This window comes from Protopterus annectens, chromosome 7.part1 (assembly GCF_019279795.1).
Source record: "Protopterus annectens isolate FY-2018-M chromosome 7.part1, PAN1.0, whole genome shotgun sequence".
NCBI lineage: Eukaryota > Metazoa > Chordata > Ceratodontiformes > Protopteridae > Protopterus > Protopterus annectens.
The window spans coordinates 472,151,133-472,175,326 of NC_056740.1; positions in this window are offsets into that span (position 1 = coordinate 472,151,133).

Genomic DNA, 24,194 nt, shown 5'->3' on the forward strand with positions numbered 1-24,194 from the left:
TATGTTTTACTAAGTACATTGTATCCTGTAACTCACCTCCTGTCCCAACCCTGTTCTATAATATATGTATACTAAGTACATTGTATCCTTTACTACCCTCCTGTCCCAACCCTGTACTATAAGATACATATACTAAGTACATTGTATCCATTAACTCCCCTCCTGTCCCAACCCTGTACTATAAGATACGTATACTAAGTACATTGTATCCTGTAACTCCCCTTCTCTTCCAAACCTGTACTATAAGATACATATACTAAGTGCATTGTATCCTGTAACTCACCTCCTGTCCCAACCCTGTACTATAAAATACGTATACTAAGTAGATTGTATCCAGTAACTCCCCTCCTGTCCCAACCCTGTACTATAAGATATGTATACTAAGTGCATTGTATCCACTAACTCCCCTCCACTTCCAACCCTGTACTATAAGATACGTATACTAAGTACATTGTATCCTGTAACTCCCCTCTTCTTCCACCCCTGTACTATTAGATATGTATACTAAGTACATTGTATCCTGTAACTCACCTCCTCTTCCACCCCTGTACTATAAGATATGTATACTAAGTACATTGTATCCTGTAACTCCCCTCCTCTTGCAACCTTGTACTATAAGATATGTATACTAAGTACATTGTATCCTGAAACTCAACTCCTTTTCCAACCCTGTACTATGATATGTATACTAAGTTCATTGTATCCTGAAACTCGACTCCTCTTCCAACCCTGTACTGTATGTATACTAAGTATATTGTATCCTGTAACTGCCTCCTCTTCCAACCCCGTACTGTAAATATGTGTACTAAGTACATTGTATCCAGTAACTCCCCTCCTGTCCCAACCCTATACTATAAGATATGTATACTAAGTACATTTTATCCTGTAACTCCTCTCCTCTTCCAACCCTGTACTATAAGATATGTATACTAAGTACATTGTATCCTGTAACTCCCCTTTTCTTCCACCCCTGTACTATTAGATATGTATACTAAGTACATTGTATCCTGTAACTCCCCTCCTGTTCCATCCCTGTACTATAAGATATGTATACTAAGTACATTGTATCCAGTAACTCCCCTCCTGTCCCAACCCTGTACTATAAGATATGTATACTAAGTACATTGTATGCAGTAACTGCACTCCTGTCCCAACCCTGTACTATAAGATATGTATACTAAGTACATTGTATCCTGTATCTCACCTCCTGTCCCAACCCTGTACTATAAGATATGTATACTAAGTACATTGTATCCAGTAACTCGCCTCCTGTCCCAACCCTGTACTATAAGATACGTATACGAAGTACATTGTGTCCAGTAACCCCCCTCCTGTCCCAACCCTGTACTATAAGATATGTATACAAAGTACATTGTATCCAGTAACTCCCCTCCACTTCCAACCCTGTACTATAAGATATGTATACTAAGTAAATTGTATCCTGTAACTCACCTCCTCTTCCAACCCTGTACTATAAGATATGTATACTAAGTACATTGTATCCTGTAACTCCCCTCCTCTTGCATCCCTTTACTATAACATATGTATACTAAGTACATTGTATCCTGTAACTCCCCTCCTCTTCCAACCCTGTACTATAAGATATGTAAACTAAGTACATTGTATCCTGTAACTCCCCTCCTCTTCCACCCCTGTACTATAAGATATGTATACTAAGTACATTGTATCCTGTAACTCCCCTCCTGTCCCAACCCTGTACTATAAGATATGTATACTAAGTACATTGTATCCTGTAACTCCACTCCTGTCCCAACCCTGTACTATAAGATATGTATACTAAGTACATTGTATCCTGTAACTCCCCTCCTCTTCCAACCCTGTACTATAAGATATGTATACTAAGTACATTGTATCCTGTAACTCCCCTCCTCTTCCAACCCTGTACTATAAGATAGGTATATTAAGTACATTTTATCCTGTAACTGCCCTCCTATCCCAACCCTGTACTATAAGATATGTATACTAAGTACTTTGTATCCTGTAACTCACCTCCTGTCCCAACTCTGTACTATAAGATATGTATACTAAGTACATTGTATCCTGTAACTCCCCTCCTCTTCCAAACCTGTACTATAAGATATGTATACTAAGTACAATGTATCCTGTAACTCGTCTCCTGCCCTAACCCTGTTCTATAAGATATGTTTACTAAGTACATTGTATCCAGTATCTCCCCTCCTGTCCCAACCCTGTACTATAAGATATGTATACTAAGAACATTGTATCCTGTAACTCACCTCCTGTCCCAACCCTGTACTATAAGATATGTATACTAAGTACATTGTATCCTGTAACTCACCTCCTGTCCCAACCCTGTACTATAAGATATGTATACTAAGTACATTGTATCCTGTAACTCCCCTCCTGTCCCAACCCTGTACTATAAGATATGTATACTAAGTACATTGTATCCTGTAACTCCCCTCCTGTCCCAACCCTGTACTATAAGATATGTATACTAAGTACATTGTATCCTGTAACTCCCCTCCTGTCCCAACCCTGTACTATAAGATATGTATACTAAGTACATTGTATGCAGTAACTGCACTCCTGTCCCAACCCTGTACTATAAGATATGTATACTAAGTACATTGTATCCTGTAACTCACCTCCTGTCCCAACCCAGTACAATAAGATATGAATACTAAGTACATTGTATCCTGCAGCTCCCCTCCTCTTCCAACCCTGTACTATAAGTTATGTATACTAAGTACATTGTATCCTGTAACTCCCCTCCTCTTCCAACCCTGTACTATAAGATATGTATACTAAGTACATTGTATCCTGTAACTCCCCTCCTCTTCCACCCCTGTACTATAAGATATGTATACTAAGTACATTGTATCCTGTAACTCCCCTCCTCTTGCAACCCTGTACTATAAGATATGTATACTAAGTACATTGTATCCTGAAACTCGACTCCTCTTCCAACCCTGTACTATATGTATACTAAGTACATTGTATCCTGTAACTGCCCTCCTCTTCCAACCCTGTACTGTAAATATGTGTACTAAGTACATTGTATCCTGTAACTCCTCTCCTGTCCCAACCCTGTACTATAACATATGTATACTAAGTACATTGTATGCTGTAACTCCCCTCCTGTCCAACCCCTGTACTATAAGATATTTATACTAAGTATATTGTATCCCATAATGCCCCTCCTGTTCCCACCCTGTAGTATAAGATATGTATACAAAGTACATTGTATCTTGTAACTCCCCTCCTCTTCCAACCCTGTATGATAAGATATGTATACTAATTAAATTGTATCCTGTAACTCCCCTCCTCTTCCAACCCTGTACTGTAAGATATGTATACTACGTACATTGTATGCAGTAACTCCACTCCTGTCCCAACCCTGTACTATGACATGTATACTAAGTACATTGTATCCTGTAACTCACCTCCTGTCCCAACCCTGTACTATAAGATATGTATACTAAGTACATTGTATCCTGTAACTCCCCTCCTCTTCCAACCCTGTAGTATAAGATATGTATACTAAGTACATTGTATCCTGTAACTCACCTCCTGTCCCAAACCTGTACTATAAGATATGTATAATAAGTAAATTGTATCCTGTAACTCCCCTTCTCTTCCAACCCTGTACTGTAAGATATGTATACTAAGTACATTGTATCCAGTAACTGCACTCCTATCCCATCCCTGTACTATAAGATATGTATACTAAGTACATTGTATCCTGTAACTCACCTCCTGTCCCAACCCTGTACTATAAGATACGTATACTAAGTACATTGTATCCTGTAACTCCCCTCCTCTTCCAAACCTGTACTATAAGATATGTATACTAAGTACAATGTATCCTGTAACTCATCTCCTGTCCCAACCCCGTTCTATAAGATACGTTTACTAAGTACATTGTATCCAGTATCTCCCCTCCTGTCCCAACCCTGTACTATAAGATATGTATACTAAGAACATTGTATCCAGTAATTCCCCTCCACTTTCAACCCTGTACTATAAGATATGTATGCTAAGTACATTGTATCCTGTAACTCACCTCCTCTTCCAACCCTGTACTATAAGATACGTATACTAAGTACATTGTATCCTGTAACTCACCTCCTGTCCCAGCCCTGTTCTATAAGATATGTATACTTAGTACATTGCATCCTGTACTCCCCTCCTGTCCCAACCCTGTACTATAAGATACGTATACTAAGTACATTTTATCCTGTATCTCCCCTCCTGTCCAAACCCTGTACTATAAGATATGTATACTAAGTACATTGTATCCTGTAACTCCCCTCCTGTTCCAACCCCGTAGTATAAGATATGTATACTAAGTACATTGTATCCTGTAATTCCTCTCTTCTCTCAACCCTGGACTATAAGATATGTATAATAAGTAAACTGTATCCTGTAACTCCCCTCCTCTTCCAACCCTGTACTGTAAGATATGTATACTACGTACATTGTATGCAGTAACTCCACTCCTGTCCCAACCCTGTACTATGATATGTATACTAAGTACATTGTATCCTGTAACTCACCTCCTGTCCCAAACCTGTACTATAAGACATGTATAATAAGTAAGTTGTATCCTATAACTCCCCTTCTCTTCCAACCCTGTACTGTAAGATATGTATACTAAGTACATTGTATCCAGTAACTCCACTCCTATCCCAACCCTGTACTTTAAGATATGTATACTAAGTACATTGTATCCTGTAACTCACCTCCTGTCCCAACCCTGTACTATAAGATACGTTTACTAAGTACATTGTATCCTGTAACTCCCCTCCTCTTCCAAACCTGTACTATAAGATATGTATACTAAGTACAATGTATCCTGTAACTCGTCTCCTGCCCCAACCCTGTTCTATAAGATACGTTTACTAAGTACATTGTATCCAGTATCTCCCCTCCTGTCCCAACCCTGTACTATAAGATATGTATACTAAGAACATTGTATCCTGTAACTCACCTCCTCTTCCAACCCTGTACTATAAGATACGTATACTAAGTACATTGTATCCTGTAACTCACCTCCTGTCCCAACCCTGTTCTATAAGATATGTATACTAAGTACATTGCATCCTGTACTCCCCTCCTGTCCCAACCCTGTACTATAAGATTCGTATACTAAGTACATGGTATCCAGTAACTCCCCTCCTGTCCCAACCCTGTACTATAAGATATGTATACTAAGTGCATTGTATCCAGTAACTCCCCTCCTGTCCCAACCCTGTACTATAAGATACGTATACTAAATACATTGTATCCTGTAACTCCCCTCCTCTTCCAACCCTGTACTATATGTATACTAAGTACATTGTATCCTGTAACTCCCCTCCTGTCCCAACCCTGTACTATAAGATATGTATACTAAGTACATTGTATGCAGTAACTGCACTCCTGTCCCAACCCTGTACTATAAGATATGCATACTAAGTACATTGTATCCTGTAACTCACCTCCTGGCCCAAACCTGTACTACAAGATATGTATACTAAGTGCATTGTATCCACTAACTCCCCTCCATTTCCAACCCTGTACTATAAGATACGTATACTTAGTACATTGTATCCTGTAACTCCCCTCCTCTTCCAACCCTGTACTATAAGATATGTAAACTAAGTACATTGTATCCTGTAACTCCCCTCCTCTTCCACCCCTGTACTGTAAGATATGTATACTAAGTACATTGTATCCTGTAACTCCCCTTCTCTTCCACCCCTGTACTATAAGTTATGTATACTAAGTACATTTTATCCTGTAACTCCCCTCCTCTTGCAACCCTGTACTATAAGATATGTATACTAAGTACATTGTATCCTGAAACTCGACTCCTCTTCCAACCCTGTACTATATGTATACTAAGTACATTGTATCCTGTAACTGCCTTCCTCTTCCAACCCTGTACTGTAAATATGTGTACTAAGTACATTGTATCCTGTAACTCCTCTCCTGTCCCAACCCTGTACTATAAGATATGTATACTAAGTACATTGTATCCTGTAACTCCCCTCCTGTCCCAACCCTGTACTATAAGATATTTATACTAAGTACATTGTATCCCATAATGCCCCTCCTGTTCCCACCCTGTTGTATAAGATATGTATACAAAGTACATTGTATCTTGTAACTCCCCTCCTCTTCCAACCCTGTATGATAAGATATGTATCTAATTAAATTGTATCCTGTAACTCCCCTCCTCTTCCAACCCTGTACTGTAAGATATGTATACTATGTACATTGTATGCAGTAACTCCACTCCTGTCCCAACCCTGTACTATGATATGTATACTAAGTACATTGTATCCTGTAACTCACCTCCTGTCCCAAACCTGTACTATAAGATATGTATACTAAGTATATTGTATCCTGTAACTCACCTCCTGTCCCAACCCTGTACTATGATATGTATACTAAGTACATTGTATCCTGTAACTCACCTCCTGTCCCAAACCTGTACTATAAGATATGTATAATAAGTAAATTGTATCCTGTAACTCCCCTTCTCTTCCATCCCTGTACTGTAAGATATGTATACTAAGTACATTGTATCCAGTAACTCCACTCCTATCCCATCCCTGTACTTTAAGATATGTATACTAAGTACATTGTATCCTGTAACTCACCTCCTGTCGCAACCCTGTACTATAAGATACGTTTACTAAGTACATTGTATCCTGTAACTCCCCTCCTCTTCCAAACCTGTACTATAAGATATGTATACTAAGTACAATGTATCCTGTAACTCGTCTCCTGCCCCAACCCTGTTCTATAAGATACGTTTACTAAGTACATTGTATCCAGTATCTCCCCTCCTGTCCCAACCCTGTACTATAAGATATGTATACTAAGAACATTGTATCCAGTAATTCCCCTCCACTTCCAACCCTGTACTATAATATATGTATGCTAAGTACATTGTATCCTGTAACTCACCTCCTCTTCCAACCCTGTACTATAAGATACGTATACTAAGTACATTGTATCCTGTAACTCACCTCCTGTCCCAACCCTGTTCTATAAGATATGTATACTAAGTACATTGCATCCTGTACTCCCCTCCTGTCCCAACCCTGTACTATAAGATTCGTATACTAAGTACATGGTATCCAGTAACTCCCCTCCTGTCCCAACCCTGTACTATAAGATATGTATACTAAGTACATTGTATCCAGTAACTCCCCTCCTGTCCCAACCCTGTACTATAAGATACGTATACTAAGTACATTGTATCCTGTATCTCCCCTCCTGTCCAAACCCTGTACTATAAGATATGTATACTAAGTACATTGTATCCTGTAACTCCCCTCCTGTTCCAACCCCGTAGTATAAGATATGTATACTAAGTACATTGTATCCTGTAATTCCTCTCTTCTCTCAACCCTGGACTATAAGATATGTATAATAAGTAAACTGTATCCTGTAACTCCCCTCCTCTTCCAACCCTGTTCTGTAAGATATGTATACTAAGTACATTTTATCCAGTAACTCCACTCCTGTCCCAACCTTGTACTATAAGATATGTATACCAAGTACATTGTATCCTGTAACTCACCTCCTGTCCCAACCCTGTACTATAAGATATGTATACTAAGTACATTGTTTTCTGTAACTCCCCTCCTCTTCCAACCCTGTACTATAAGATATGTATACTAAGTACATTGTATCCTGTAACTCCCCTCCTGTCCCAACCCTGTACTATAAGATATGTATACTAAGTACTTTGTACCCTGTAACTCCCCTCCTCTTCCAACCCTGTACTATAAGATATGTATACTAAGTACATTGTGTCCTGTAACTCCCTTCTTCTTCCAACTATGTATTATAAGATATGTATACTAAGTACATTGTATCCTGTGACTCACCTCTTGTCCCAACCCTGTACTATATGATATGTATACAAAGTACATTGTATCCTGTACCTCACCTCCTATCCCAACCCTGTACTATAAGATATCTATACTAAGTACATTGTATCCTGTAACTCCCGTCCTCTTCCAACCCTGTACTTTAAAATATGTATACTAAGTACATTGTATCCTGTAACTCACCTCCTATCCCAACCCTGTACTATAAGATATGTATACTAAGTACATTGTATCCTGTAACTCCCCTCCTCTTCCAACCCTGTACTATAAAATATGTATGCTAAGTACATTGTATCCGGTAACTCCCCTCCTCATCCAACCCTGTACTATAAGATACGTATACTAAGTACATTGTATCCTGTAACTCCACTCCTCTTCCTACTCTGTACTATAAGATATGTATACTAAGTAAGTTATAATAAACAAATTTATTTAACTATCAAGCAGAATCATTGAGATCTGAAGCAAATAATTGTAATGACCACTTGTCTCATGTATGTGCTCTCTTTAGAAATATCTAATGTCTGTAATTAATGTGCAAGTATGTTTGATCTAATATACATAAAAATGATGTGATATCCATTATTGTATATACATTCTTGTATGTGAAAACATTCTTTGTTGCTCTTTAATAAGCTAATGTAAGCTAATTTAATATGCTAATTTTCTCTGGTGCTTTTCTCCCCACGCCTACACTGAAAATGGGTTCCCTCCTTGTCAAACTTTCCCGGTAAATAAATATCAAATACATAAATAATAAAAAAATTACCACTCTTCATGCTATATTACTTAATGAAATACACTATGTTGTATGAATACTCAGTCATGTCTCATGAATACTGTGAAAATGTAATGTTGTGGGTTTCTTTCACTCAGCATTTGGCAAGTTATTGCAAAGTAAGTAAAGACAGTGATGTCATTTTATTCTTATCACAATCAGCCAAACTCAAGACTGATTTATTACAGCAGAAGCAGTATGCAATACTCGTATTTATTTTATTTATTTATTTATTTAAATTTGTTGACCGGGAGTGTCCGACTGGATGTAGGTCCATTTTCAGCAGAGGCCCGGGGAGAAAAGCTCCACAGTTAAAATAAACAGACAGTAGTTACATTGGATTACATAGCGATTAACAATTTAACATAGCAATTACTTACAACATATTTACAGATGAAGAACATAGTACATCAGTAGACAACTAGAATCTTTATCTGTGAAGTACATAACAGACATTAACAAATGTTACAATGAGAAGTTCCTGCTGTATAATAAGTACTAGGCTTATGAGCATCTGAGCTTGCTATAATCAAGGTTGTTGGAGTGGAAAGAAAGGTAGTGGTTGGATGGTGTGGATGATATTAGAGTGGGAGTTGCAAGGGCATAGCCAGCATGTTTTTAGGTGCGCCTTTACTAAAGTTTTGAAGTGGGTGCATGATGGTACGGAGGTAATTGTGGGTGGGAGTGAGCTCCATAATTTGGCTATGGCGCAAGAGAATAGTGCTTCACCAGCAGAGTTATTGGCTTTAGTGATCTGCAAGTGATTTTTCTTGCTGGATCTTAGTGGTCTGGTGGTGCGATAGAGTTGGAGTAGATACTGGAGGGATGGGACATTTAGTGGATGGTTTACTAGTTTGTGGGCGAGTGAGAGTTGATACCACTAAAGGAGGTGAGGGAGTTCAAGCCAGCCCAGTTCAGCAAGTGAGAGACAGTGGTGACTACGGTAGGATGCCCCTGGCAAATTTGGCGATTTTGTTGTAGCAGGTCTCTAGCCTGTTTAGATCACATTGCCTTAGGTTGGTATATATTGGAGAGGCATAAAGTAGGGTGGAGATAAGGTGGGAATTTGCTATTGAAATCTTTGCTGCTTTGGTGAGAAATTGCTTATTTCTGTATAATGCTCCTAGTTTTTTGTGGACTTTTTTTATGGTCATGGATATGTGAATGTCAAATTTTAGTTTATTGTCTATTTCCACTCCTAGAAATTTGGTGTGTTCAGTTGGGTATATAGTGGTGTTGTCTTTTGCTGTGATGTTAAAGTGAGAGTTGTTTTGAGTATGTTTGGTGGGTTGGAAGATGAGTAGTTTAGTTTTGTTTGGGTTGAGTATTAACTGGGCATCGGATAACCGTGTTTCAACAGAGGAAAAGGCTTCCTGTGTGACTTTTTGCAGTTTGGGTAGGGACTGGGCTGAGCAGATGATGGTCAAGTCATCTGCGTATTGTATGAGTGTGCCATGTTTGGTGGCAGAGGCTAGATTATTGGTGTAAACAGAGAAGAGTAGGGGTCCAAGGATGGATCCTTGGGGAACCCCTATGGAGACAGGTAGTTGGGGAGATATGTCATTCTGCCATACAATGGATTGTTGGCGGTCAGACAGGTAACTCTGACACCAGTTGGTGACTGATTGTGAGAAGGATAGGTTATTGAGGACAGAGATAAGTTGTTTGTGTGGGACCATGTCAAATGCTTTAGATAGGTCTAGGAAAGTAGCAGAGGAGAGATAGCCATTGTTTTTATGCAGAAGGATAGTGTTAGTAAAGGAGAGTAAGGCAGTGGTGGTGCTATGGTTTGGTCGGAAACCATGCTGAGTACTGGAAAGGAGGTTGTTAGTAAGGAGGTAGTCTGGGACCTGAGAGTGTATGCATCTCTCTAGTATTTTGGAAAGTGGAGAGAGAATAGCTATAATAAGGGGCGGTAATTAGTTAGTTCTGTGGAGGGTCTGCCTTTGTGGAGGGGAATTATATGTGATACTTTCCACAGTGTGGGAACGTAACTTTCTGACAGAGATCAGTTAATCAAGATGAATACTGGGTAGGCCAGAGCATCAGCTGCGATTTGTAGGTATTCACTTGGGAGGTTGTCTGCTGCTAATTTGGTGGGTTTAAGTTTAATTAAGAGTTTTTTATGTTGGAGGTAGGTACAGGAGAAAAAGAGAAGGCAGTGGGGTGATTACTAGTTGAAGGTGTGGGTTGGAAGGGAGGGGGTTGTGTTGTTTAGCTAGTGATAGTATGGTTTGGTTGAAGTGTGTGTTGAATGAGGTAGCAATATTTTCTGAGGAGTGAGGGATGTTAGGAGGAGGGGTACTGACTTTACCTGGGTGGAGGATGGAGTTTATGGAGGACCAGAATTGTTTGGGGCTGTGTTGTGGGGAGTCTAGGGCAGACTGGTAGTATTGGAATTTGTCCTGTTTTATTAGCTTTTTTACTCTATTGCGTAGTTCTAGGAATTTCTGTCTAGCTGAGGGGGTTTTGGTTTTGCGCCAGTGCTCCCAGGCTTTATCCCTGTTTTTCCTTTCTGACTTAGAGGTTTTCTGTAGCCATGGGGATGGTTGTGCTTTGGTTCTGGAAAATCTTATGGGGGCATGGTAATTAAGGATGTTCGGGAAGGTAGTATTAAAAAATTCAACTGCGTCATCTCGACTGAGGTACTTTAGAGGATGCCAGTTACATTCTTTGAGGGATGAGATGAATGTGAGTTGATTAAAGTTTATTTTTTTTATGTATTTGACGGTAGATGACAGGTTTAGCTTGGTATAGGTATTTTTTGAGTAGGAATGTTGGGGAGTGATCACTGAGGTTATCTGATAAGCAGCCTGTTATATATGACTGGTAGCTCTTACTGACTAGTATCCAGTCCAGGGTAGTATGCTTGCTGGAGTTTTTATTTATCCTGGTTGGTGACTGGACTAGTTGGGTGAAGCCATGAAGGTGTACATGATGGGTAGGATTGTTGCCAGAACTGGACTGCCAGTCAATATTGAAATCACCTAAGATGATAGTTTCTTGGGGGAGATGGTGGGTAGACCAGCTGAGGAGGTTTGCTAGGTGGGAAGTAGCATCCAGTTATGTTGATGGTTTTGTTTTGGTTAATTTTGAGGTTGGTATATATTATTTCTTCATTGCCTATTTGTGGAGCTGATGATTTTAAGATCTGGATATTTAGATGCTGTTTAAATATTATAGCTACACCACCTCCTTTTTTGTTTAGCCGGTCTACTCTTAGTATGCCGTAACCTGTAGGGAGTATTTGCTCACTGGTAATGTGAGGTTTTAGCCTGGTTTCTGTCAGGATGACTATATCTGGGGAGTACAAGTCTATGGTGGCATGGAGTTCATGTACTTTGTTGGATATACTTCTAATATTTAGGCTTAGTAGAAGGAAGTCACTTGGCTTTCTATTGGCTGCAATATGGGAGAAGTTGTGGTTTCTAGTCTTCCAGTCAATCATATTAAATCAAAGCACATTTGACTGTACAGCTTTCTTGTCAGGTACAGGTACTTTTTTTCTAGGTTTTCAAATATTGTGTGTATTGCAGGACATTTAGAAAATTGTCGAAATAATTAATTTTAACCACAACTTTTTCTGCTGGTCATACACTAAGTTTATAATGCAGGAATGCAAGCTTATTGCATTTTATGTTATTGGTGTTTTGATACCTGAGCTGTCATCATTACCAAGTCTGAAAAATTACGGTTGCTAATTAGAATGATTTACAGTGTTTTACAATGTACTTCTAAGACTTTGCAAGAAACCTTGCTAAGTTCATATTTTGCGACTTTTCTTTGCAAGTATTCATATAATGCTACTATATATTAAAACTATATATAGATATTACCCTGACCATTTTATCTGTTTCTGTGAAAATTCACATGGTAGGGACATTTGCAGCACTGTCCATAACTGAGTAAACAGCAATTCATTTTGAGATAACATTAGGATAGACACCTCTAAGTCTATTATGATTATATGATGATGATTGGTTAACATGCAACTCTGTCAACAAATAAAGCATCCACCCAAAAATGCATACATAACATAATGATATTCAGTACACTGAAAAAGTAAATTATCTTTTCCAATAGGTTCATAGGTTCATATGTTCATAGGTAAGTACTAGGCTAACAGCCCTGGAGCCAATGCAAGCCTAGCCCAATAGTGTTCCCAGTCATCTGGCTTACCAGATGTTAGGTCCCTGTGCCCCTGTCTAGCAATGCGATTGAAGTGATTCCCAGGGTGAATTTCCTATTTCCATCAACTCACCAAGATTTCTGTTGAAGAGGGACAGTGAGGTGCTCTGCTTGATGTGAATTGGGAGTTTATTCCAGAGTATTGGAAGTCTCTGGGTTAGGAATCGGGTTCATATTATGTTGTCGGACTTTTAAAAGTCCAAATGCCATATGATCAAACCCATACTTTTGAACTTTCAAAAGTTTGAAAATGTCAAAAAAAAAAATAAATAAAAAACAGAAAAAACCTACCTGACGGTTGTAAGCAGGGGGGCAGGCCCCCCTGCATCCCCACACCCCCCGCTCTTTAAATATACCAACTCCAAGATTTCACTTCAGTGCAGTAAAGGGAAATCTTCCCTTTCCACACTGAAATGAAATCCCCATTCAAACTTTCAAACTTTTCCAAGTTCGACAATATGGCATTCGAACTTGCTACAGTTTGATAATGCAATATGTATCCTTAGGAACCTATCCCTCCAGCAGGTTCTGTTTAATGTGGTGATAAGACTGAGGTCTTTGCATTGAGTAGCATGGAGGGATTGGGATTTTTTCAGATGAAGCATGTCTAGCAAAACTGAATCAGACATGGCTCTGTATGTCAAGCAGAGACTTTCTCTAAGTAGGTGATAGGAGACAGAGTAAAGTTTAAGTTTTTTAAGTCTATTTGCATAAGGCATGTGTTTTAGTCCTAAGATTCTCTTAGTGAGGAACTTCTGTGGCCTTTCCAGTTGTTGGAGGTGTCTAGTGAGGTACATGCCAAATGGGGCGTTGTACTCTATGATGGGTGAGGTACATGTCAAATGGGGCGTTGTACTCTATGATGGGTGAGGTACATGCCAAATGGGGCATTGTACTCTATGATGGGTGAGGTACATGCCAAATGGGGCGTTGTACTCTATGATGGGTGAGGTACATGCCAAATGGGGCGTTGTACTCTATGATGGGTGAGGTACATGCCAAATGGCGTGTTGTACTCTATGATGGGTGAGGTACATGCCAAATGGGGCGTTGTACTCTATGATGGGTGAGGTACATGCCAAATGGGGCGTTGTATTCTATGATGGGTGAGGTGCATGCCAAATGGGGTGTTGTACTCTATGATGGGTGAGGTACATGCCAAATGGGGCGTTGTACTCTATGATGGGTGAGGTACATGCCAAATGGGGCGTTGTACTCTATGATGGGTGAGGTACATGCCAAATGGGGCATTGTACTCTATGATGGGTGAGGTACATGCCAAATGGGGCATTGTACTCTATGATGGGTGAGGTACATGCCAAATGGGGCGTTGTACTCTATGATGGGTGAGGTACATGCAAAATGGGGCATTGTACTCTATGATGGGTGAGGTACATGCCAAATGGGGTGTTGTACTCTATGATGGGTGAGGTACATGCCAAATGGGGCGTTGTACTCTATGATGGGTGAGGTACATGCCAAATGGGGCATTGTACTCTATGATGGGTGAGGTACCTGCCAATGGGGCATTGTACTCTATGATGGGTGAGGTACATGCCAATGGGGCGTTGTACTCTATGATGGGTGAGGTACATGCCAAATGGGGCGTTGTACTCTATGATGGGTGAGGTACATGCCAAATGGGGCGTTGTACTCTATGATGGGTGAGGTACATGCCAAATGGGGCATTGTACTCTATGATGGGTGAGGTACATGCCAAATGGGGCGTTGTACTCTATGATGGGTGAGGTACATGCCAAATGGGGCGTTGTACTCTATGATGGGTGAGGTACATGCCAAATGGGGCGTTGTACTCTATGATGGGTGAGGTACATGCCAAATGGGGCGTTGTACTCTGTGATGGGTCTGACTAGGGCCGAGTAGAGAGAGATAATGAGATGTGCCACGTAGAAGGACCGCCTAACTACAGTGCCGACGTGGTTATCGAAGGAGAGATTGCTATATATCTGTGTCCCTTGATCCCTTCTAACACCTTCAGAGTTAAGTGGGTTCCCTTCGATATGGTAGTTTGTGGGCACCGTGTTTTTCCCAAAGGGAATGACAATGCATTTTTTGGTATTGATGGTTTTGGTACCAGTCGTTGGTTTCTGTTAGGCCTTTTTGTAGGATGTCCACATCAGCTTGAGGATCAATAATAGCTCCCAGTTTGCAGTTATCCATGAATTTGGTTAACCAGAGTCCCTTGATGTTGGCTTGAACTTCAGAGAAGTAGATACCAAACAGGAGAGGACCCAGAACTGATCCCAGTGGGACTCCATTTAAACTGCCCGGTAGTCAGATTTGGAGTCAGCTACTTTCACCGTGTGGGTTCTGTCAGTGAGCCAGTTGGTAACCCATCTAGTGATGTAGAGGTTAATTCCCAGATTAGTGATCCTATCAATGATTCTAGAGTGTGGGATGGTGTCAAAGGCTTTGGCTAGATTGAGGTAGGCTGTGTGGACAACCTTGCCTTCCTCCACCGTTCTGGTGACAGCTTCGAAGAAATCTATCAGATTGAGCAGACATGATCTGCCTTTCACAAACCCAGACTGCATGGGGTCCAGGGTCTGAAGGTTCCCTATATCCTTATTTATAAGATTCATAATAATATGTTCCATAACCTTACAGATCAGGCTCATCAAGCTGATGGGGCAGTAGTTCTCAGGGTCAGTAAGTCATGCACCCTTTGTGGAGTGGGATGACTGTAGCAGTGCACCATTCAGTGGGGACAAAGCCAGAACTGAGGTTGTAGTTGAACAGGGCACTCAGGTGTGGTGCCAATTATTTTTGCAAACTGTATAAGACACAACCGGGTATATTATCTGGTCAAAGCCAATCCACTCAGTCTGTTCCAAATAGACTCACAAAGCACCAGCACTTCGCAGATCCAGGTTAAAATGTATTTTATTATCACACACAATGTAAACAGTTAAGCGCTTTCATCTAATTAAGACTTCATCAGAACTAACCTTATAATCTAACTGTTCTCCTTTTAAAACTAATGCAACATCAACATGTACAATAATTGTATTTATCAAATATGGTTACATATGGTTTACATTCAGAAGAAGGAACTTTAATAGGCACTAGCACTTTAAAAACTAATAGGAGGAATGTCATGTGATGTTGCATTAGTTTTAAAAGGAGAACAGTTAGATTATAAGGTTAGTTCTGATGAAGTCTTAATTAGATGAAAGCGCTTAACTGTTTACATTGTGTGTGATAATAAAATACGTTTTAACCTGGATCTGCGAAGTGCTGGTGCTTTGTGAGTCTATTTGGAACAGACTGAGTGGATTGGCTTTGGTTTTTAGTTGTTCGCTGTTCCAGTAACTTGGTTATATTATCTGGTCCCATGGAAGCTGTATTCTTAGCTTTGGTCAGTGTGGTTTCTACTTGTGCAGTCACGATAATAGGGAATTGGTATTCCTCAGGTATGTGGATGGGCCATTTGGAGGGGGTGAGGGGGGAGTAAAGTTTGCACTAAACCTGTCTGCCAAGATAATGGCAGTTGGTTCAGTATAAGTGGTGCCATTGTGTTGTAACTCAGAGCAAATCTGCATATTATTATGCAGATTCTTGACAAAACTAAAGAATGCCTTGTGGTTGTCATTAGTATCTGGAGCAATTTTGCTTTTGTAACTATCTTTGGTGGATTTAATGAGGGATCTCAGTTTTTTACTGAGATTTCCAGGGGAATTTGTCCAGTCATCGGACTTTACCTTTTTCTGCAACAGTTTTTTTCCTTCTGTTGTAGAGTTTGTTAATGTCAGGCATCCACCAAATTGGCTTCCTTTTTTTAGAGGAGACTGTCTTGGTTCTGTTTGGTATGGCCCTATCTATGCAATTGTGTAAGTGCTCATACAGTGCCTTGGTGTATGATTCAGCAGCTATACTCCCATTCCCCATTTCTAAGGATGATATGAAGCTTGCCACTTGGAGATGTTTTTCACTGTGGTTTCCTTTTTGGGGGGTGGGGGTAGGATTTGGATATCAATGGTGATTAACTTGTGGTTGGATCTCACCAGGGAGGGGTTTATCAAAGGAGTAGAACAGCGGTCCCCTATGTTTGCAATGACTAGGTCAAGAATGTTGTTTCCCTAGTGCGGTGTGAGGATGAGTTGGTCCAAGGCATTGGAGTTGATGAATTCCCGGAAACATTGGGCAAAAGAGTTGGAGCAGGACTAGTTGTTCCAACAAATGGAGGAGTAGTTAATGTCTCCCAGAATAAGGGTATTAGGCTGGACCTTGATGTTTTCAAGAGTGTCCAGGAATGCAGAGTGGGAGTCCTGGGACATTGAGGGGATCTGTAGAAGGCTACAACATGGGCTGCTGTTTTGTCCAGTGATAACTGTACCTGAAGTATTTCTGATGCGTTATGTTGGGCAACAAGTCTGGAGGTGTGTCTATCTTTTATGATGATGGATACACCTCCACCTTTGGGGATTTTGTCATCACATTCCTTAGGGCTATGGTTCAGATTTGGGGGCTGAAATGTGTGATATGCATTGTAACCTGGTAGCACAGGGGTGGTCTCATGAGCTTTGAACCAGGTCTTTGTTACTGCACAGATATCGATGTTCTCCAGTTTGAGGAGTGACTCGAGTGAGTGCATTTTGAGGTTTAGACTTCTAGCATTTTGTAGCATAACCCTTAGGATGTGTTTACTAGCAGATGTTATGATGGTAAATTTGTCTTCAGGCCATTGCCTAAAAAAGGCACTATAAGGGTGGCAGGGTCCTTGGCCAGTATCTGGAATCCCAGGGGTGACACATGCAGGCCATCTCTGGCAAAGCATCAAGGTCTCTGTATCATGTCATCCCAAGCAGACAGATACTGGATCCCCTTAGAATGACACCAGAAACTTAGCCAATTGTTGAAGTCAGTCATTTTCTGCTTGTACTGTGGTATCATTCTTGGTGAAGGTGGGATGCTACTCAAGGCTAGGGTCATACCTGCCTAGGCTACAAGATCAGGGAGCTCCTCTAGGAACCTTTTTATGTAGTCTGGGGAGGTACATCTTAGGTCATTCACATCAACATGCATGATTACAGAGTCATATTTGTACTTGCTGTGGAGGGACCCAAGTGCATGCATTATGTGGTGAATCCTGGCACCCGAGAAGCAGCTGACCATGACTTTCTCCTTATTCAGCCTAGTGAGTGGGATGTCAATGTGCCTTACAATTTTGAGTCAGCTATGACTAATGTGTTTGGTACATTATTCTGCCTTAGGGGATTAGCTAGAGTTGCACACTGGTTGTAAGGGCTATGTGTCTTGTGAGGTATGCTTGGATGGGATGGTTGCTTGTGTTTGTGCCTTAGAGGTCTCTGTTGTTAGGCAGATTTTTTAAGAGAGCCTCTGCAAAAGAGGTTGTGTGTTTTGTGTTGCTATGTGATACTGGTGGTGTGCTAACAGGGAGGCTATGTGTTGTCTGTGATGTGATGTGTGTGTTGACCTTATCCTCCTGACTGGCTGAACCAGTCTTGGATTGAGAGAGCGAAGCCTTAGGTTTGGCTATGTACTTGCATCTTTCACAAGTGGATGTGTTTGGATTTAGGAGGAGAGGGTTATCTGTGTACATGAGGCAATTGCTGCATTGCCTCAGGATGCCCAGGTTCACCAGGTTAACAGGAAAAAAACATCAGAAACTGACCTCTGGACATGCTTGGAAAAGTGATCAGCTTTTTAAGTACTGAGTTATTTATGCTTAGATTAAGTAACAAAGCTTTTTGTTTCCTTTATGGAAAGTTAGTGCTAGTGGCAGTGGGTGAAATTGCAATAAATGCTACAAGACGTTCAGAGCAAGTGCTGGATTTAAGGTCTAATTTGAGTGCTCAGAAGTAAAGGTTTAGACAGTCTAAGGGAAACAACGTAAATGAAATAGTGAACAGTCTGGTGCAGGAATGAAAACGAATGGTGCCTCGGCTCGGACTGTTAGAATGTTTAATAACACACAACAACAGAAAACAAGTTAAACGCTTTCATCTGGCTGGCAGACTTGTTCAGAACATAATTAGTTGTTGCTGCACTCATTAAATACCATAATTTGGCGCCAAAAAACTATGAAAATTTAAATTTAAAAACACACTACACAAATGCAATAAAAATTTTAAAAGCACACTGCACAAATACATAGTAAAATAGGACATCTACAGAATTGATATATATTGCTTAATAACAATATTCATTCTGTAAACCTGTAAGTTAATATATCATTACATATGTCATCTATTTAAAAGTCCATCTATAAAAACTATCTATTGAACTATAAAAGCTATTTGGACATAATTAAATATGGTTTGATACTAATAAAATCATTGATTCCTGGATAACTGGTGGCATCAACATATATTATATATTAATTATATATTAATGTTATATATATTTTAAATTTAACATCATTGACACAGTGGGACCTTCACCGTATGGTGGAAATATTAAAGCATTATTGGCTATGAAAGAAAGTAGGTGGCAGATATATGTTGATGCCACCGGTTATCCAGGAATCAATGATTTTATTAGTATCAAACCATATTTAATTATGTCCAAATAGCTTTTATAGTTCAATAGATAGTTTTTATAGATGGACTTTTAAATAGATGACATATGTAATGATATATTAACTTACAGGTTTACAGAATGAATATTGTTATTAAGCAATATATATCAATTATGTAGATGTCTTATTTTACTATGTATTTGTGCAGTGTGCTTTTAAAATTTTTATTGCATTTGTGTAGTGTGTTTTTAAATTTAAATGTTCATAGTTTTTTGACACCAAATTATGGTATTTAATGAGTGCAGCAACAACTAATTATGTTCTGAACAAGTCTGCCAGCCAGATGAAAGCGCTTAACTTGTTTTCTGTTGTTGTGTGTTATTAAACATTCTAACAGTCCGAGCCTAGGCATCATTCGTTTTCATTCCTGCACCAGACTGTTCACTATTTCATTTATGTTGTTGCCTGACAGTCTAAGGGAAAAATTGAAGAGGAGACTTTAAGGCACCAGTAATGGTTTTACATTAGCTAAGCGGCACTGCGCATTGCGCAAACCCACACAAACACGTATTTTTAAACAGAAAGATGAAAGGGATAGAAATACCCAAAATGGCCAATAAAAATAGAATTTCTGAGCTGAAACCACTCCTTTAGTGACAGATAGGATGCTCAGAGCTTACCACTCCCACTGATACGCAGAGAAGCTTCCCTCTATCTCAGTAAGGTCTGGGCAAGACAGAATAGTATTTTTTTTTTTAGTTACACTCAGTTCAAAATTATCAGATGAGAAGCAAGGGTTGTCAGACACTGTATTAATCTACTGTTTTCATTTTCCAAAGATTTGCTCTGTACTTTATTTTCAGCCTCCAGATTGTCACACTTTGCTGTTAGCACAAGAAATACATCATAATATTCATCCACTTTGTTATGTGATTTTTTTCTTTTCTTCCTGTAGCATATTAACAAGGCTTTCATTATTTTGAATTTTTGTTCCAGCTCCTACATATATCACTTAGGAATAACGACATCAATGTTATTTCACCTCTAGATTTTCTTTGTAAAATATGTTTTCTGAGTTCCTTGGTGGTCAGTGTCCATTGTTTACTCTCGTGTATATTTTAGATGCCGTTTGCTGTAACATCTGGGCAACTTCACTGCTGTGATTGCATGCTTAAGTATAGTATGTGACTTTTATTCAGTCTCTTGGAGTTGTGCCTTTAGTAATTAACTCTCTGCTTATACATTCTGATATTTACATTTTTAAGTCATGCAAGGCATTGTTAACCAATCAAGTAGATCCTCTTCTCAGTCTGCCCCAGCACTGCAGCTTGAAAAACTCCAAAGCATTCCAGCACTCCCTTGTGGGATCTGTACTCCTATGTGTGTCTGTGTATATGTATATGTATATCTATATATATATATATATATATATATAGAGAGAGAGAGAGAGAGAGAGAGGAATAGTGACAGCACTTGATATAACTATATTGTTTTTATATGTATATATATATATATATATATATATATGGGTCTACTTTTGCTTACTGAATTCACACTTCTTTAAATCTTAAATTGCCAACTCCACTTCATCAAAACACCATACAACCAAAACCACGGATTACTAAACTGCTTTCCCTGGGAAATAAACCACTTGTCCAACAGGGTGAATTTTGCTCTTTTCCCAAGTGTAGTATGATCTCAGAGTTAGTAAATTTAGTTAGAGGGGGTGTGGGTTTGCCCCCCACTTGGATGGGGTAAATTTCTTCCGATTCACTTTTTTCCCCTGGTGGCCACGAGGTTCATTGTCCAGGAAAAGCAGTTTCGTAGTCTGTGGTTTAGATGTGAAGTGGAGTTGCCAATTTCTGATTCAAAGAAATAAAAATTTGGTAGGTAAAAGTAGACCCATATATATATATATATATATATATATATATATATATATATATATATATATATATATATAAACAATCTAGCTATATACACACACACACACACACACACACACACACACACACACACACACACACACACATATATATATATATATATATATATATAGATACAGATATATATATATATATATATATATATATATATATATATATGTGTGTGTATGTGTATGTGTATAGCTATATTGAGCGCTGTTTCTCTCTGTCTCTCTCTCTCTCTCTCTCTCTCTCTCTCTCTCTATATATATATATATATATATATATATATATACATATACATATGTGTGTATATACACACATATCTGTGTGTGTGTGTGTGTGTGTGTATGTCTATATGTGTAAGTGTGCCTATTTATCTATCTGCTTATTTGTTAACCAGGTATCCCTACTCTATACAGTTGTCCCTTTTAAGGGGTGATTTGGGAGCACTGTCTGGTTAAGGCACATGTGTAGAGTCATGCAGTTGGCAAATGGAGGTGGAAGGAATCAAACCCTGTACCCTTGACTTATAGGATGCAGCTCAGAGCCTTAATCCTCAAAACTAACATGGATCCCACTCTCACACTTATATAAAAAAAAACAGAATTTTTGATCTAAGACACTTCAACACCACTAACTTCTTTTTTAAGTGTTTTTGCGATCCAAAACATTTTTGAAGTAAGACACTTTGAAACCAGTAATTCTTTTTTAGTGTTTTTGCATGGGAATAAAGGCCTACTGCACCCATATTACATGCTACATTTGAAATCACCACCTCCTATTTTCAAAAAGCCCCAAAACTAGAACAGTACACCCGGCATAATATATCAAATTTTTGGTTCTACAATCTACATAAACAACAATGATGCTATAGGAGCTTTGAATAAATTTCTCGTGGGCTATCAGAGAGATGTGGTACATATCGTTGTTGAAAGTGTAGAGCATGTCAGCACATCTGGAGTTGTTCTTCTTTCTTGCATCCACATACCAAGCAAGAGAGTTGTCTTGATTTTTATGTGGATTGTAGAACCAAAAAATTGATATATTATGCTAGTTGTACTGTTTGTATTGCATTTTACATTGGCAAACCAACAGAATGTTCAAAAACAGAATACTGAAGCATATAGGTGATATACAGAATTATAAAAGTACTAGTGCTTTAGCAAAACATATATTAGATTGTGGTAATGATCATAGCTTTAAGTTTCTCATTTTGGTGCTTGTTTTTGAAAATATGAGGGGTGGTGACTTCAAATGTAGCACTGAGAAGAAGGAAATTAAATGGATATTGTTGTTGAAGGGAACTGTGTATCCTGGTTTAAACAAATATGTGTCCCTGAAGCCAGTTTTGAAGTCCGATCCCTTAAACATTAATATTCATTAGTCTTCATACATATCTGAGGGTATGCACCTTTCTGACATGAATGTTTAAATATTTAAATAGGTGTGTCGGTTTTGTGCCTTTGGACTGGTTACTTAGATCCCCAGTGGGCCAAATTTTTAAATGGTTCATTTCTGGGATTAGTTGTTTGAATCCTTAGTGGCAGTGCTTTTGAACTATTACATTGTTTCTACTGGAGATGTTTTTTTTTATTTTTTTTTTATAAATGTAAGTAATCTTGTATAGTCTGTTAATGGTCTGAAGAAGTAGACCTTGTCTCCGCAAAACTGCTTACCTGTTTGTTATATTTGTCAGTAGCTTTTGTTTTATTAAAAGTCTATGTTTCAGACATGGTGACCAGAATACTTTTATTTGGAATTTTACTGTTTTTGTTGGTCTTTTGGTTTTCATCTGACCAGATATATCATCAATTTAAATACCCTGTGGCCTAATGATTTGAATATGGAGTTGGATTTGAATGTATGATCATGTCTCAGAAGACTGTGTTTTTGGTTATTATTATGTCAGTATTTGCATTTACACTGATTTTTCATAAATGTTTGTATGTTTTGAGCAGAGAAATTGGTATCACAGCATATTTGTATTTTTTATTAAAAGCTTTTGTAATGCATTTAGATTGTGTAGTCCTAAGATATTTTTGAAGAAATTCTGCATTTAGTGATGGATAAGTTGAGAAGATTTTTCTTTTGTTCAATTCTTGAAGTGAATAAAATGAATTTAATTATATAAGGGGTTGAGAGGGTGGCCTAATAGTTGAGGTGTTTGCCTTACAAACCCAAGGTGCAGGGTTTGAGTCTCACAAGGGATGATTGGCTAGGCTTAAAATGGTTCTCAAGGGCAGTTAGCCTAGTACTAATCTATGAATCTATATGTTAATTGGATAATTAAGAGTCTTATTTAATATGGTATCCCAGATGATGAATTTATTTCTTGGAAGGCTTGTGTAAACCGAGGTACCAGAATCATCAGTAAAACGTGGATATCTACATCAATGTCTCCATTGCTTGGTTGTCTTTCATCTGACCACTCAACTTTGTTTTGATGCTCAAAGGGATTGAACCCAGAAATCCCACAGTGCAATGCCCAACACAAAGACATTAACAATAGCAGCTAGTGAAGCAGTCAAGATGTAAGTCCCTCACAACACTCATATGTGCAGAGATACATGGTTCACTTAAATACCCATGAATAACACATATGTACTAACTGACCATCACAACAATGCATAAGAATCCAAACCAATAATGCATTTTAACACAATGCCATTATAACTCTCATATTGGATACAATCATAACAGGACAACAAACATTCTGGGGAATATAACACATGAGAGCAGCAAAACAGATGATATTTAACCCCTGCGGATGTCACCAACATGTTTCAGACCACGGGAGTAGCAAGGCATGCTACAGAAGCACAGGGGGCAAATGTCAGTAGAATAACACATCTATAATGTGAGTAACAGTTATTATTGGGCATTCAAAATATACATCCCTATGTTTGAAGACGCTGACCTTGTGA